General features: G+C 37.1%; 1 long non-coding RNA gene across 1 annotated transcript in view; it reads right to left on the bottom strand.

Moving 5' to 3' along the window:
• Positions 1 to 5756: 5756 nt before the first annotated feature.
• The window catches only part of LOC112394379 (uncharacterized), a 12017-nt gene continuing 3310 nt past the window's right edge, over positions 5757 to 14463 (bottom strand). Inside the window, exon 2 of the long non-coding RNA XR_003002119.1 lies at positions 5757 to 6117. This is a non-coding gene — a long non-coding RNA (uncharacterized LOC112394379). The remainder of the gene's footprint in view (positions 6118 to 14463) is intronic.

The following is a 14463-nucleotide window of genomic DNA, read 5'->3' as shown; positions in this document are numbered from 1 at the left end:
ATTTTAACGTTGTCCAAAAGCCACAAAGTGACACACAGCTGAAAGCAGGTCTGTGCCAAGGCACACTGAAGACTAATCCTCTAACTGATCCCGACACCACCAGACTCTAGAACCACTCAGGTCACCGACCTTCAGTTAGATGTTGACCAAAAAACCTGATGAGGAAGGAAAAACTTCTTCACCATGTCTTCTAAATATTTCTCCTTACTTAATTTAGCAACTCCTTTTATTTTAGTGTTTTCTGTTCACCTTTGTCCCTGTGAATGAAAAATGTTACCAGCCATATAAGCAAACTAAGGATGCTGCAGCCATCAAGCCATCAGCCACTACAGCTGCCCCCAACAGTGTACCCTGAGGCGACTCAGGATGGGAAAGAATGGGATACTGGCCCTAGATAGCTAAGGTGCATATGAAAGGAATGATTTCGATGAACCCTGATTCTTGCATCTTCCCATACATAGAAAAGTGCTAAATTCATTAACTTGAGATGTCTGGTTTTCTTTAATTAAACAGTAATCTTTTGAAGTTGCAACTACCTGGTCTTCACTCCTATATATCCTGGCTTCTCCCCTACTACTTTGGAGCAGTGCCTCCTAGCTGAGAGGCTGCCTCCTGGGCTTGAAGTCCTCAGAATGTCTACCAAATAAGACATAATTCTCAACTTTAAGCTTGTGCATTTTTTTTTAGTTGACATCCCTAACGGCACAGGGGTTAGTTTCATTTCATATATGAAAGAGATTTTAAAGTTACCTTGACTCTGAATATTTCTCTTTCTAGCATAATGATCTTATTTATATACTGAATTATTTGGGGTCTATGAAAAAAACTCTTTAACATTATTAAAACAAATTTAAAAAGAGATCCAGGAGTATCCAGAGGTAAATCTGCCCTTACAAACTATATGTAAATAACAGTTTTGTAAATTGATTATTTTTCCGTTGCTTCATTTCTTAAGAGCACCTGACATTTTAACTTCACGCTTCTCAACCAGCCCTTTGTCTTCTTCAAGAAGCTAATGATAAAGGAATTCTGATGTGAATAACCACTCCCTAAGCAATCTATTTGACACACTTGAATTTTTTTTTGTGATTGCTAAAAATGAAGACAAAACTATATTCAGTTATTACATTTGTGGTAAGAACTGCTTGTCTATTGGCCCAAAGCTTTACACAAGTGCAGAAGCATATGTGTATGTTATGAAGATTTGTGATTTGGTAGAGATAAATAGAAATAAAGACAAAGTTCTGCTTGTGAACATAAATAGCCTAGGTATCTTTTGAATTTCTTATGAGCACAAGCAGTGGTCTGGCTGAATCCTGGATGGATGTAAAAGAGGCAGACATAGTTTGAAAAGCAGGGAGAGCTGAATTTTGTACCTGATTCTACATGGAATCGATTACCCTTGATCAGCATGACTTCTTTTCCTCAGAAGTTTCCATGGGAATGACATTCATAAAACGTTTTAACTTCTGAGAACAGTTTGCTCCATTTCTGAACTATGGAGCTGAATACTGCTGATGAAAAGAGAGGAAATATTTGGAGGGGAGATTAACTGTTTTTGTTTTCCCCCAAAATACAAACACTACTGCTAATTTCTTACAAACTTTCAGTCTCCAGGAAGAGGATACAGTCCTGTTTTAAGACTTTAACAGGTACTTCCCTGGTGGTCCAGTGGTTAATACTCCGCACTTCCACTGCAGAGGGCTCAGGTTCGATCTGTGGTTGGGGAACTAAGATCTCACGTGCCGATGGGCACCGCCAAACTAAGATTAAAAAAGAAAAGAAGACTTTTGACAGGTTAGCACAGCATCACTGTCAGCTGCCTCCTCACAGAAGGCTTACCCGTGTGCCAGATGCTGAGTAAGTCTTGTATCTGTGTATTTCCATTTTGTCTTCACAAGAAACTTATGAACTAGAAGTTGTTATTCTTATAAGGCTAGTTAAGCTCTGGATCTTCTTTTCTAACTCATGCATTTCTATCCAACTCCAAAGCCTTATGCTGTCATTTGACAGCATTTTGCTTCTATCCCTTATGATGCTCTGTGCTACCAAAAAACAATTCAGAAACTTCAAGTAACTTAAAGGCAAGATGATATTTATATCTAAAAATCATAAACTGCCTCTATATAATTATGTATTTGTTGGAAGGCCATCCTGTACACATAGCTATTATTTATAAGCTGTACAAATTGATGTAACATTTTACATTATTATTCAAAAATTTTATTAGGTACCTCATATTCTAACAAACTGTTAGAAAAAAATTATTGAAAAAAAATTATTAGGTGATTTTTTTCATGCTGAACTTTTTGCTTACTCTTCAAGCACTAATTTTAGGAGAGACTGCTGTTCAACAACACTCAGTGTCATGACCGGTACAGAAATTATATCCTTTGAGTTCACTTTTTTTTTTTTAAAAAGAAGATGTTGGGGGTAGGAGTTTAGTAATTTATTTATTTATTTTTGCTGTGTTGGGTCGTCGTTTCTGTGTGAGGGCTTTCTCTAGTTGTGGCATGTGGGGGCCAGTCTTCCCTGCGTTGCGCGGGCCTCTCACTGTCGCGGCTTCTCTTGTTGCGGAGCACAGGCTCCAGACGCGCAGGCTTAGTAGTTGTGGCTCATGGGCCTAGTTGCTCCGCGGCATGTGGGATCCTCCCAGACCAGGGCTCGAACCCGTGTCCCCTGCATTAGCAGGCAGATTCTCAACCACTGCGCCACCAGGGAAGCCCTGAGTTCACCTTTTAAGGTGAAAATGTTTCTTTCTGAAAAGACTAGAAGCAAGTGTAGGCTCACCACTAGAGAGGACCCAGCATAAACAAGTACTGCGTGTCTTATTTCTTGTAGGGTGGATGATAAACCCTTTCATCTCTGAGATTATGTGTACTCAGCAATGAGCTCATTATGTAAAACAAACTTGATAGCATGTGTTGGCAGAAACTGAAAACCAAGAAGAAAAGCAGTTACCTTTATACCTAAAAATTCCAAATGCATGTGGTTGTAGGATCTTTCTCTATTTTTTTATATTAGAGAATTCTTATCCTTCCTGATGAAAAAAAAATAACACGAGAAATACTCTCAAAGTATACTCTCAAGTATACTTTCAAAAGTCAAGTATTTGAAAAGTCAGAAAACAGGATCAGAAAGAGTGTTAAATGTTTCATTAGGCTACATGAGTATTCTCCTAAGATTTATTTTTTAAGGTACTGGTCACTCAAAAGAATGCTTAAAGTAAAACTAGACATAATAGATCCCCACCCCAATTGACCAGAGTCTCAATTTAACCATAACAGTCTGACAGTGACATATTTTCAGAGAAAGGGGTAGATGATAAGAACAGGATGTCAATTTAAGTATTTTGTGAAAAAAATCCCTAAATGTCAGGTGTTTCCTTGAGGTCAGTACACACTGTTTATTCTCCTACTGCTATACTTCTAGGGATTGAAACTTGGTATCAAGAATGGTAATCCTGAATCCTTACAAAATACTTTATCAGGAAAAAAGAGAGAGAGAGAGATTTAGTCATCTTTACTGTAATGAAGTATGCTATAACATCTTGAAATCATTTTTTTATTGAAGTATAGTTGATTTACAATGTTGTGTTAGTTCTGCTGTACAGCAAAGTGATTCAGTTATATGTATATATAGTCTTTGACATATTCTTTTCCATTATGGTTTATCACAGGATATTGAATATAGTTCCCTGTAGGACGTTGTTGTTTATATATTATCTATATATAATAGCTTGCATCTGCTAACCCCAAGCTCCCAATCCATCCCTCTTCCACCCCACTTCCGGGTTGGCAACCATGAGTCTGTTCTCTGTGTCTGTGAGTCTGTTTCTGTTTCCTAGATAGGTTCATTTAAGTCATATTTTATATTCCAAATATTAGTGATATCATATGGTATTTGTCTTTCTCTTTCTGGCTTACTTAGTATGATAATCTCCAGGTCTAATCATGTTCCTGCAAATTACATTATTTCATTCCTTTTAATGGCTGAGTAATATTCCGTTTGTGTGTGTGTATGTGTGTGTGTGTGTGTGTGTGTGTGTGTACACACACATATCTTCTTTATCCATTCATCTGTCAATGGACATTTAGGTTGTTTCCATGTCTTGGCTATTGTAAACAGTGCTGCTATGGACATAGGGGTGCATGTAACTCTCTGAATTGTAGTTTTGTTCAGATATATGCCCAGGAGTGGGATTGCTGGATCACATGGCAACTGTGTTTTAGTTTTTTGAGGAACCTCCATACTGTTTTCCATAATGACTTCACCAACTTACATTCCCACCAACAGTGTAGGAGGGTTCCCTTTTCTCCACACCCTCTCTAGCATTTGTTATTTGTAGACTTTTTAATTATGGCCATTCTGACCAGTGTGAGGTGGTACCTCATTGTAATTCTGACTTGCATTTCTCTAATAATTAGTGATGCTGAGCATCTTTTCATGGGCCTATTGGCCATCTGTGTATCTTCTTTGGAGAAATGTCTATTTAGGTCTAATGTACATTTTTTGATTGGGTTATTTTTTTGTGTTATTGAGTTGTATAAGCTGTTTGTATATTTTGGAAATTAAGCCAAATTTTGTGGTTTGTGGTTTCCGTTGCTTTACAAAAGCTTATAAGTTTGACTAGGTCCCATTTATTTTTGCTTTTATTTCTATTGCCTTGGGAGACTGACCTAAGAACACATTGGTACAATTTATGTCAGAGAATGTTTTGCCTATGTTCTCTTCTAAGAGTTTTAAGGTGTCATGTCTTATATTTAAGTCTTTAAGCCATTTTGAGTTTATTTTTGTGTGTGGTGTGAGGGTGTGTTCTCACCTCAATGATTTACATGTGGCTGTCCAGTTTTCCCAACACAACTTGCTGAAGAGACTTTTTCTCATTGTACATTCTTGACTCTTTTGTTGAAGTCCACAGGTGTGTGGGTTTATTTCTGGGCTCTCTATTCTATTCCATTGATCCATATGTCTGTTTTTATGCCAATAACATGCTGTTTTGATTACTGTAGCTTTGTAGTATTGTCTGAAGTCTGGGAGGGTTATGCCTCCTGCTTTGTCTTTTTTCCTCAGGATTGCTTTGGCAATTCTGGGTCTTTTACGGTTCCATACAAATTTTAGAATTATTTGTTCTAGTTCTGTGAAAAAATGTCATGGGTAATTTGATAGGGATTGCATTAAATCTGTAGATTGCTTTGGGTAGTATGGCCATTTTAACAATATTCTTCCAATCCAAGAGCATGGGATATTTTTCCATTTCTTTAAATCATCTTCAACTTCCTTTATTAATGTTTTATAGTTCTCAGTGCATAAATCTTTCACCTCCTTGGTCAGATTTATTGAAGTTATTTTTAATACAAGCATTGGTTAAAAAGCATTTTTTTTAGATTAACCAAAATTTATTCTGGGAAAAAAAATCAACCAGAGCATCCTTCATTCCCCCAATTGAGAGGATCTCTCATTAACAGCCTTATTTTTTTTTTGGGAGGGGGTGGCGGGGCAAGGGTGGTGGGTGAGGGAGGGGTGGTGTTGGTGGTCTGGGGCTTCCCACAGGAAGAGTTAACAAATGGTTTCTACATTCGAGATTAAAGTCCTCCTCTTCTGGAGCCAAGGCAGGTAAAAGAAGCCTATCACTATGATCCATTATATTTTCCATGAGATCCAAAATTATTCAATAAGCAACAACAGTGTACTTTGTTTCATTATGAAGCTACTATTAATTACTTGTTATTGACAATCTCAAGCTGATAAATCAAAACAGTACAAGGATATTTACTAAAACCAGGGCCATGGGATACAGAGTACTTTTGTGGTTTAAAACAAAACAAAGCAAAACAAAACAGCAAAACACCTACACCCGTGAAGCAAGTACAAAAGTCCAAATCTCACAAGTGTATCTAGTCTCTGACAGAAGATACGTTGAATGACATCATGGGTCTGGCTTTTTCCTGCTCTGTAACCAACCCTGGCATAGTCCCCAGAGCACAAGATTCAAAAGGCACTAATTCTCCTTGTGCAGTGTTTCAGGACCGCAGCAGCTTCAGACAGGAGCACAGGGGTGGTGCCCACAGCCCACAGAATGAGGCAATCCAGGCTCTCTTGGACCTGATGCTGCATCTGCAAAATGGGAAGAAGGGGGTGTGATGTTTCTCCATTTCACCCCCCATCCAGTGTTTTTAATTGCATATCCCTAACATGTAAAAATGATTGAGCACATCCCCCCAACATAGGTAGATGTATTTATTTACAAATTGTATACATACGTTACTATACTAATAAATGATGCACATAATAAAACTTATACAAATAGAATTTTTAAATAAAAATACGTAAACCAAATTTCTCCTATTTTCCGGCTGTATCTCAATGGGTTGTTTTCAGCAATCCCTGGAGTGCACACACCCACCCTCCTCCCACTGTGTGCACCGCTGGCCTGGATGGGACAAGTACAGGCTGGTCTGTCCTTTCTTTCAAAACTACCAGTTCCCCGATTAGCAACTATCTTGATGGCTTTAATTGTTAAGAACAATAGGAAGCAACATTTGAAAAAATTACCACACTTATTTATTCAGGAACAACATTTCTAGAGACTGTGTGCCATGGTGAAAAAGAATTTCCCTGGTATCTAAGCTATTGGTCACATTGTGAAACATTCTGCTCAAAACAGAGTTAAAGCCAGTTTGAGGGCAGCCAGTAAAACACATTCAGGGCTATACAAGATTTTAATACAAGTTTAGTAAAAAGAATCTACTGGATAGAGATAGGACTAAGGTGTGGAAATCCTCAGTTTTTACTTTAAAAGTAATTTTTGGCTAATTATATATTATAGTGAGTTTAAAATGTATGTATTTTGGGTTATATCAGATCATAACTTTTTCATAGCATATTCATTCGGATATTTCACAAAATATAAACAGTAAAAAAGCAGATTTATATATATATATGTAGTCATAAAATAACATTTATATTATTTAAATGTTTAAGTCAAATAATAAGGCATAAATATTTTTAAACTTTGAGTGTTTTATTCATAAACCAAACAATATTGTTTTTCTCCTGGCCCTGCTGCAGTTCCATCTTCTGTAGTCGTAGCCATGTTTCAAAGTTCCCCTCTAATTTTATTTCTTTATCAAGTACTTTGAAATCACTCCTCACTATAGTCAGAACTAGTCACTTCCCTCTAGTCCACATGTTGCATATTGTGGTGCTTTTCATCATCAGCCTGAATAATATCAGCTATTTTGCTCAAGATCATAGTTTGTAAATGACAGATCTAAGAAGAGCTCAAGTCTATGTGACTGCAGAGGCCAAACCCCTCTGCATATAGCATCTTATGAAGTACAGCGACTATACTGGGATCCTCAAAGGCCTGGCATGGTAGTATTGCAGCATCTGACCATCTAACCACTAATGTATCATTAACCATCTACTGTGAATTGGGAAGAGTCAAAGAAGAACAAAAATTTTAGACATAGGTTGTAAAATGAGCCCATTCTCTCAAGTAACGAATTTATTTTCTTTTCAGTATCTCCCCATCTAAATTGTATTCCCTTGTTTCCTAATCTTTTCCTTTAGAATAGTACATTATTGTAATCCACTGATTTTCTCCCCATATTCCTTTCCACATTCTTTCCCTTAAAAAACTAAAAAGGGTGTCCCTGGTGGCACAGTGGTTAAGAAACTGCCTGCCAATGCAGGGGACACGGGTTTGATCTCTGGTCTGGGAAGATCCCATGCTGCAGAGCAACTAAGCCCGTGCGCTGCAACTACTGAGCCTGCGCTCTAGAGCCCGTGAGCCACAACTACTGAGCCCATGTGCCACAACTATTGAAGCCCGCGCGCCCTAGAGCCTGTGCTCTGCAACAAGAGAAACCACCACAATGAGAAGCCCGTGCACCGCAACGAAGAGTAGCCCCTGGGCACCGCAACTAGAGAAAGCCGGTGCAGAGCAACGAAGACCCAATGCAGGCAAAAGAAAAAACTAACACAAGTATATTTAAGGAACCATATGAGTTTTAAGTGCCAATGCAATGATTTATTAAATTATACATTAATACATATAATTTGAATATATATATTCAAAGTTTTTTTTTTTTTTTTGCATTTATCATTTCAAATTACCAAACATTTGTGATTCCTCATTTTGTACAAGGTCCTATGCTAGAAGTTGCAATACCATGCCAGGCCTTTGGGGACCCAAATCTAGTCATTATATTTCATAAGTACTAGATATTAGTACTTGAACATATCTTTTGGGGGGATATAATTCAACCCACAACAGTTCCCAACAGAAATGTGAGTTTAAGAGATGTTGAGTTTACTTATTTACATGATTATTTTTATTATTATCATTTTTCCCTACTGACTGTAATGTGTATTATATATTTTGACCCCTCTCTGGCAGGGGCTGACAAATTACAGCCTACACGTGAATTCCACCCAACCACTTGTTTTGATAGACTCATCAGCTGAAAATAGATTTTTAAATGATTTTAAACAAATCAAAAGAAGAATATTTTATAACATGTGAAATGAATATAAAATCCCAAGATAGGTGCCCACAAATACTGTTCTATTGGAACACAATCACTCATTTATTTGTGTATTTTCTATGGCTGCTTTTGTTCTGCCATGACAGAGTTAATGCAAGAGACTGCAGGCCCACAAAGCCTAAAATATTTACTGCGTCTTTACAGAAAAGGTTTGCCAATCTCTGATTGACAGTGATGAAGAAGAAAAGGGGAGGAATATAAAGTGATGAATATGAATGCATAGAGAATTCTCCAGTGAGTTCATGAATTCATATTTAAGACTCTTGGAAAAATGTGAAAAGAAATATGACTGAAAGGTTCATAAGGAGAAGGAGAGGAAGAAATAATTTGGAGAAGTAGCAGGAAGTGTATGGAAATGTCAGTGAGGCTAAAAGCTCAGAAGATTCTGAAGCTTGTGGCGACTATAAACAGCAAGAAAAATGACTCTTGTTTATAAGTTAAGGAAACAAGAATGGTGTATAAGGCTACCACCTGGGGTGAATGGCACAATGCTACTAAGAGAGAAAATTCAGCTCATTACTCAATGCTCTAACTCTACTACCTCCCTAAGGAAGTTTCTATCTTTTATATGAAGATTTATCATCATCTGAGAAGAACAAAATTAATAGTAATAAGAAGAAATGGAGATTAACAGAGTAAAATAGTGAAAAATACCCATCTACTCTAGTTTACCTCGGGCTTGGGTGAACAATATCTCCAGATTCCAAAAAGATATCATCATCTCAATCTACCAAAAAGCTATTGGTAATCTTCAGGAATTTGGAGAGAACTGAAAATGTGCTTAAAATGTAGAGTTAGATTAAAAGTCTCATTAAAAAAAAAAAAGAGCTGCAAACTATGGGACTGAGAGTTTGCTATGACTCCCAGTAAAACTGTACAATAAATTGTTGAGTCTTTAAGAACTGAGGAAGGAAACTTGCGATCAGGAGGAGAATAGGTTTATTAAGAAAATCATACCAGATAAAACCTCATATCAGTTTTAGATAGCATTATAATATATAACTTGGTTTTAGAAAATCCTTTGATAGGTTCTCTCAAAATATCCTTTGTAGAAGATTTAGAAGGGATGATGTTTGCAGATTAGGAAGTATCATCAGTGCAGTTATGTGGATTTGTAATTAAAGTACTTGATTAACGATGTTCTCCAAAGCACTGACTAATGAATTACTGCCAAGCTATGGAGAATTCTCCAGGAGTATGTTACTATTTCCCTCTCTCTCTCTCTCTCTCTCTCTCTCTCTCTCTCACACACACACACATACACACACACACACACACACACACACACACACACACACACACACACATTTATGTTACTATTTCCCTCTCTCTCTCTCTCTCACACACACACATACACACACACACACACACACACACACACACACACACACAAATGATTCGGTTAAGGATATTGCTGCACGATACCTAAAGTTGCAGAAACTCAGTAGCAGCAAGGGGTACCTAGCATGTCTCATGGTAAAATCAAGATCCAAATAAGATCTTCAGAACCTGACGCAAATCCTACAATTAGATCCCAAACAAAACTAAGCAAAACATGAACAAACAAAACCAAAAGCAAACAAGCAAAACAAAATTGTGGTTCTCAATGCCAGTTGCACATTAGAATTAGAGATTATTATTTAATTGGTCTTGGGTGCAGCCTGAGCATCAATAATTTTCAGAGGCATTCCAGTTGATTCTAAGTTCAGCCAGAGCTAAGACTCACTTGGAATACACTAACTATGAAAGATGAGGAGGGCGTGGTAAGTGGTATAACCACAGTCCAGTGCAAGTATGGAAATCTTTAGAGGATTCTGTGGACCGTAAAATCAATGAAGCAATCAATGGCGAGATGCGGCAACTTAAAAAGCTAAAATGGGGCTTCCCTGGTGGCGCAGGGGTTGAGAGTCCGCCTGCCGATGCAGGGGACACGGGTTCGTGCCCCGGTCCGGGAGGATCCCACATGCCGCAGAGCGGCTGGGCCCGTGAGCCATGCCGCTGAGCCTGTGCGTCCGGGGCCAGTGCTCCGCAACGGGAGAGGCCACAGCAGTGAGAGGCCCGCGTACCGCAAAAAAAAAAAAAAAAGCTAAAATGACCGTAAGTTATAAATATTGAACAGAATTAGGAAATCGTAAAAGTAGCACCCACTTGTCAGGCAATTACTCTTGTATCAGGCACAGTAAAAAGGACTTTTAGTGCATTATACAGTCATCCCCAATTTACAGTGGAGAAAACTGAAGTTTAATAAGGTTAACTAACTTGCCTAAATCACCCAGCTAGCATCTAGTGTGGCTAGAGTTTACTGAATTACTATATAGTAATGAATTGACGGCCTGAAGAGACTAATTGCACTGGGAATTTATTAGAAAGGGAAAACCTAAGTGACATTTTAAGGAAGAATTGGTATTAAAGTGAATATAGATAATGAATATAGAATGTAGATAAATACAAAATTCAAATATTTCCCAAGATTTTCAGTCTAGGAGATTTGTAGGACCTATGAAAAGAAATGTGGTGGTAGGCAAGAGGGCTCATTTTTTTGTAGAAAAATAATTTTGGTTTTTAATAATAGGTATTATTTATAAAGTACGTGTGCCAAGCATTTTGCATTCATCTCATTGAAACCTCGTACAATCCTAGGTTCTATTAGCATTATTCTATTTTAGAGATGTTGTCCAGATGGAATAAGTGGTATAGCCAGGATCTGAACCTAGGTCTTTGTGAGTTAGAGCCTGCACTCTGAATCACCTGGCTATACAGTATCACACAGTGAGTGTAAGGTGACTTTGTAATATCTAAGCAGAAAAATGCCAGAACAGTTGGAAATATGGGAGTAGAACACAGGCAAAATGATTGGATTATATGTTCAGGTAACTAACAGTTTATAAATATATCTACTAAGTCCTTTTATTTATTTATTTACTTATTTAATTGAAGTATAGCTGATTTATAATGTGTTAATTTCTGCTGTACAGCAAAGTGATTCAGTTATACATATATATACATTCTTTTTTGTATTCTTTTGCATTATGGTTTATCACAGGGCATTGAATACAGTTCCCTGTGCTATACAGTAGGACCTTGTTGTTTACCCATTCTATGTATAATAGCTTACATCTACTAACCCCAGCCTCCCAATCCATCCCTCCCCCACCCCCTCCCCCTTGGCAACCACAAGCCTGTTCTCTATGTCTATGAGTCTGTTTCTGTTTCATAAAGGTTCATTTGTGTCATATTTTAGATTCCACATACAAGTGATATCATATGGTGTTTGTCTTTCTCTTTCTGACTTAATGTGGTGGTAGGCAAACTTCACTTAGTATGATAATCTCTAGGTCCATTCATTTTGCTGAAAATGGCATTATTTCATTTTTTATGGCTGAGTAATATTCCACTGCATATATGTACCACATCTTCTTTATTCATTCATCTGTTGATGGACACTTAAGTTGTTGCCATGTCTTGCCTATTGTGAATAGTGCTGCTATGAACACAGGGGTGCATGTATACCAACATGTATGATGTATGATCACCCTTTTTGATTTTAACTATTCTGATGTAGTAGTGTCTCATGCAGCTTTAAATTATCTTTCCCTGATACTAGTGATATTGAGTGCCTTTTCATTTGTCATCCTGTAGCTTCTTCTGTGAAGTGTCTGGTCAAATCTTGCTCATTTTTAAGCAGGGATTTCTGTCTTCTTATTACGGAGTTATATAAGTTCTGAATAAAAGTCCTTTGTCAAATATACGTTCTACAAATATATTTTTCCTGTGTTAAGCCTTGGTTGTACTGTTAAAAGAAATAGTTTGCCCCTATCAATAAACATTTTCTTCTAAACCAATTCTAGGCTGCAACATATCTTAAGCATTAATAACTACATCCATTATAACAAAACTCTCACATTTAGAAATTGATGGAAAAATATTATTGCATTCTCCATGAAGTAAAAAGAGTTTACCTGATCATATAGAAAAGTCTGTATTTTCCAAAATGATATAAATAGAGCAAAAACACATTTTACATAATTGGCAACTTTTTTCTAGAATGTGATATTTTTACCACTTTATCTAATAGTATAAATAATAATGATGGACTTATTTCATTGTATAAATATTCATTGCTGAGGGAATCTCAGTACCACTTCATTAAATTTCTTTTCACTAAAGTTAGTATTTTTCCCCCACCTCATTTTTTTTCAATTTTTTCCAATCCCTGATCCTGTGGGCTAATAATTTCTCTTTAATTAGTCTTTCACACCTTTTTTTCCCCCAAATCAAAACTTTCACTTGGTAGTAAGCAGAATATCTTTTTAAGCAGTGCTTCAAGTCATCAGCAAACATCTGTATTTAAAGCAAAATGCAGCATTTGCTGAATTCTAGCCTTTTCTTCTGCCTCCTTCTGCCAAAACTGATAACCAGCTTTACATATGTAAAGTTATATTTTTAGTTGCTTGGAAATCCTGGACAGTGCTTTTATAAATTCATATTGGAAAATGTTACGATTTTAAAATGCCAGATGATGGTTAATACTACTTTAAAAGTCAAAAGTGAGAATGAAATGGAAGATATTCTAAATGAAGCAACTTTGTGACTTAGTCTTTGTAATTTTCACTAATATGATGCAAATGTATTTCTAACTCTAAAAAAATAATTCCTTCATAGAGTAACAATTAAATTTGATTTAGAGTGCCACTAAAAATTAACCAAGAGCTTCTAGCAGTTGTTTAGAAGAGAGTAAATCATAGAAAAACTCTAGTTCCTGGGCTGTTTTCAATCAAATGGAAATCTTCTTAAGATTAGTGTTATATAGCATTTACTTCCTTTTGCATCTAAGTTGAATTCAGTGTTGACAAATGGTCTGTAACAGGAAGCATTTTGTGTCTGTTTATTTGTGTGCAAAGCTGTCTACACTGAAATGCAAATCAGAGCTGCCCTTTTCCTCTCTCGTTAACATATCAGCTTTGACATTCAACAAAGAACTATGTTTCAGAAACTAATAACTAGTTGAATAAATAGCTCTATTTTCTTTATTTCCTTTAACTCAATTTATAGCAAATGTATGAAGTAAGCACAGTCCACATTTACTTGGCATAAGGTTGTGCTAAAATGAATGTCAAATAAACTTATTTTCTACCAAGACTCTCCTCCTCCACACCACCCATTCATCATTCAGTTTAGAAAAAAAAAAATATTACCAATGGAACAGTGATTTCCAAATTATGTTTTATGGTACTCTCATCCCTTGAGATGGTAATAGGTAGGACCTTAAAAAATCCTACACTTGAATATGTCAGGTAGCTGCACACTTGTATTAGTCAGCTTGGGCTGCCATAACAAAATACCATAGAGTTCTCTTCCTGGCTTTCAGATGGTTGCCTTCTTTCTGTGTCTTCATATGGCAGAGGGAAGCGGGGGTTGGGGGGGACACTCAAACCGAACTTACTTTGGAGGGAGTTATCTACTTTGCCCGCTGGAGACTCATGCATCCTTGCCACACTAAATGGAGGGAGTTGGTAGTACGACGGTAACAAGCCATTTCTAAATGGGGTGATTGGCACCTCCCTTGGTGTGTGTCTTTAAAAGTAGGAGGGAGTGCAGCTGCTACAGTTCAGTACCCCTCTCTATCCTCCATTTCTCTTCTTCCCTCCTCAAATGGGCACAAATCAGTAGGTGGCCAGCCAAGGGATGAATAATCTGAAGTTTTGAAGGTACCAACGTGAAATATTTTTTTGTTGTTTTGTTTTCCAATTACTGCTTTCTAACACACTCTGTCAAATATTTTCCTTCACCCAGAATAACATCTTGGGCAAACCTCAAAGCTTTCCAGGTCCTTCTCTTCCTATAGGGATTCTCATTTCCTCTGAGTGGTGGGGTTTTTTGTTTGTTTTGGTTTTTTTTTTTTTTTTTTTTT

The sequence above is a fragment of the Neophocaena asiaeorientalis genome, unplaced genomic scaffold, assembly GCF_003031525.2.
Source record: "Neophocaena asiaeorientalis asiaeorientalis breed wild unplaced genomic scaffold, Neophocaena_asiaeorientalis_V1.1 scaffold134, whole genome shotgun sequence".
Taxonomy (NCBI): Eukaryota; Metazoa; Chordata; class Mammalia; order Artiodactyla; family Phocoenidae; genus Neophocaena; species Neophocaena asiaeorientalis.
The sequence above is the reverse complement of the archived record's forward strand: the minus strand, read 5'-3'. Positions and strand labels throughout refer to the sequence as shown.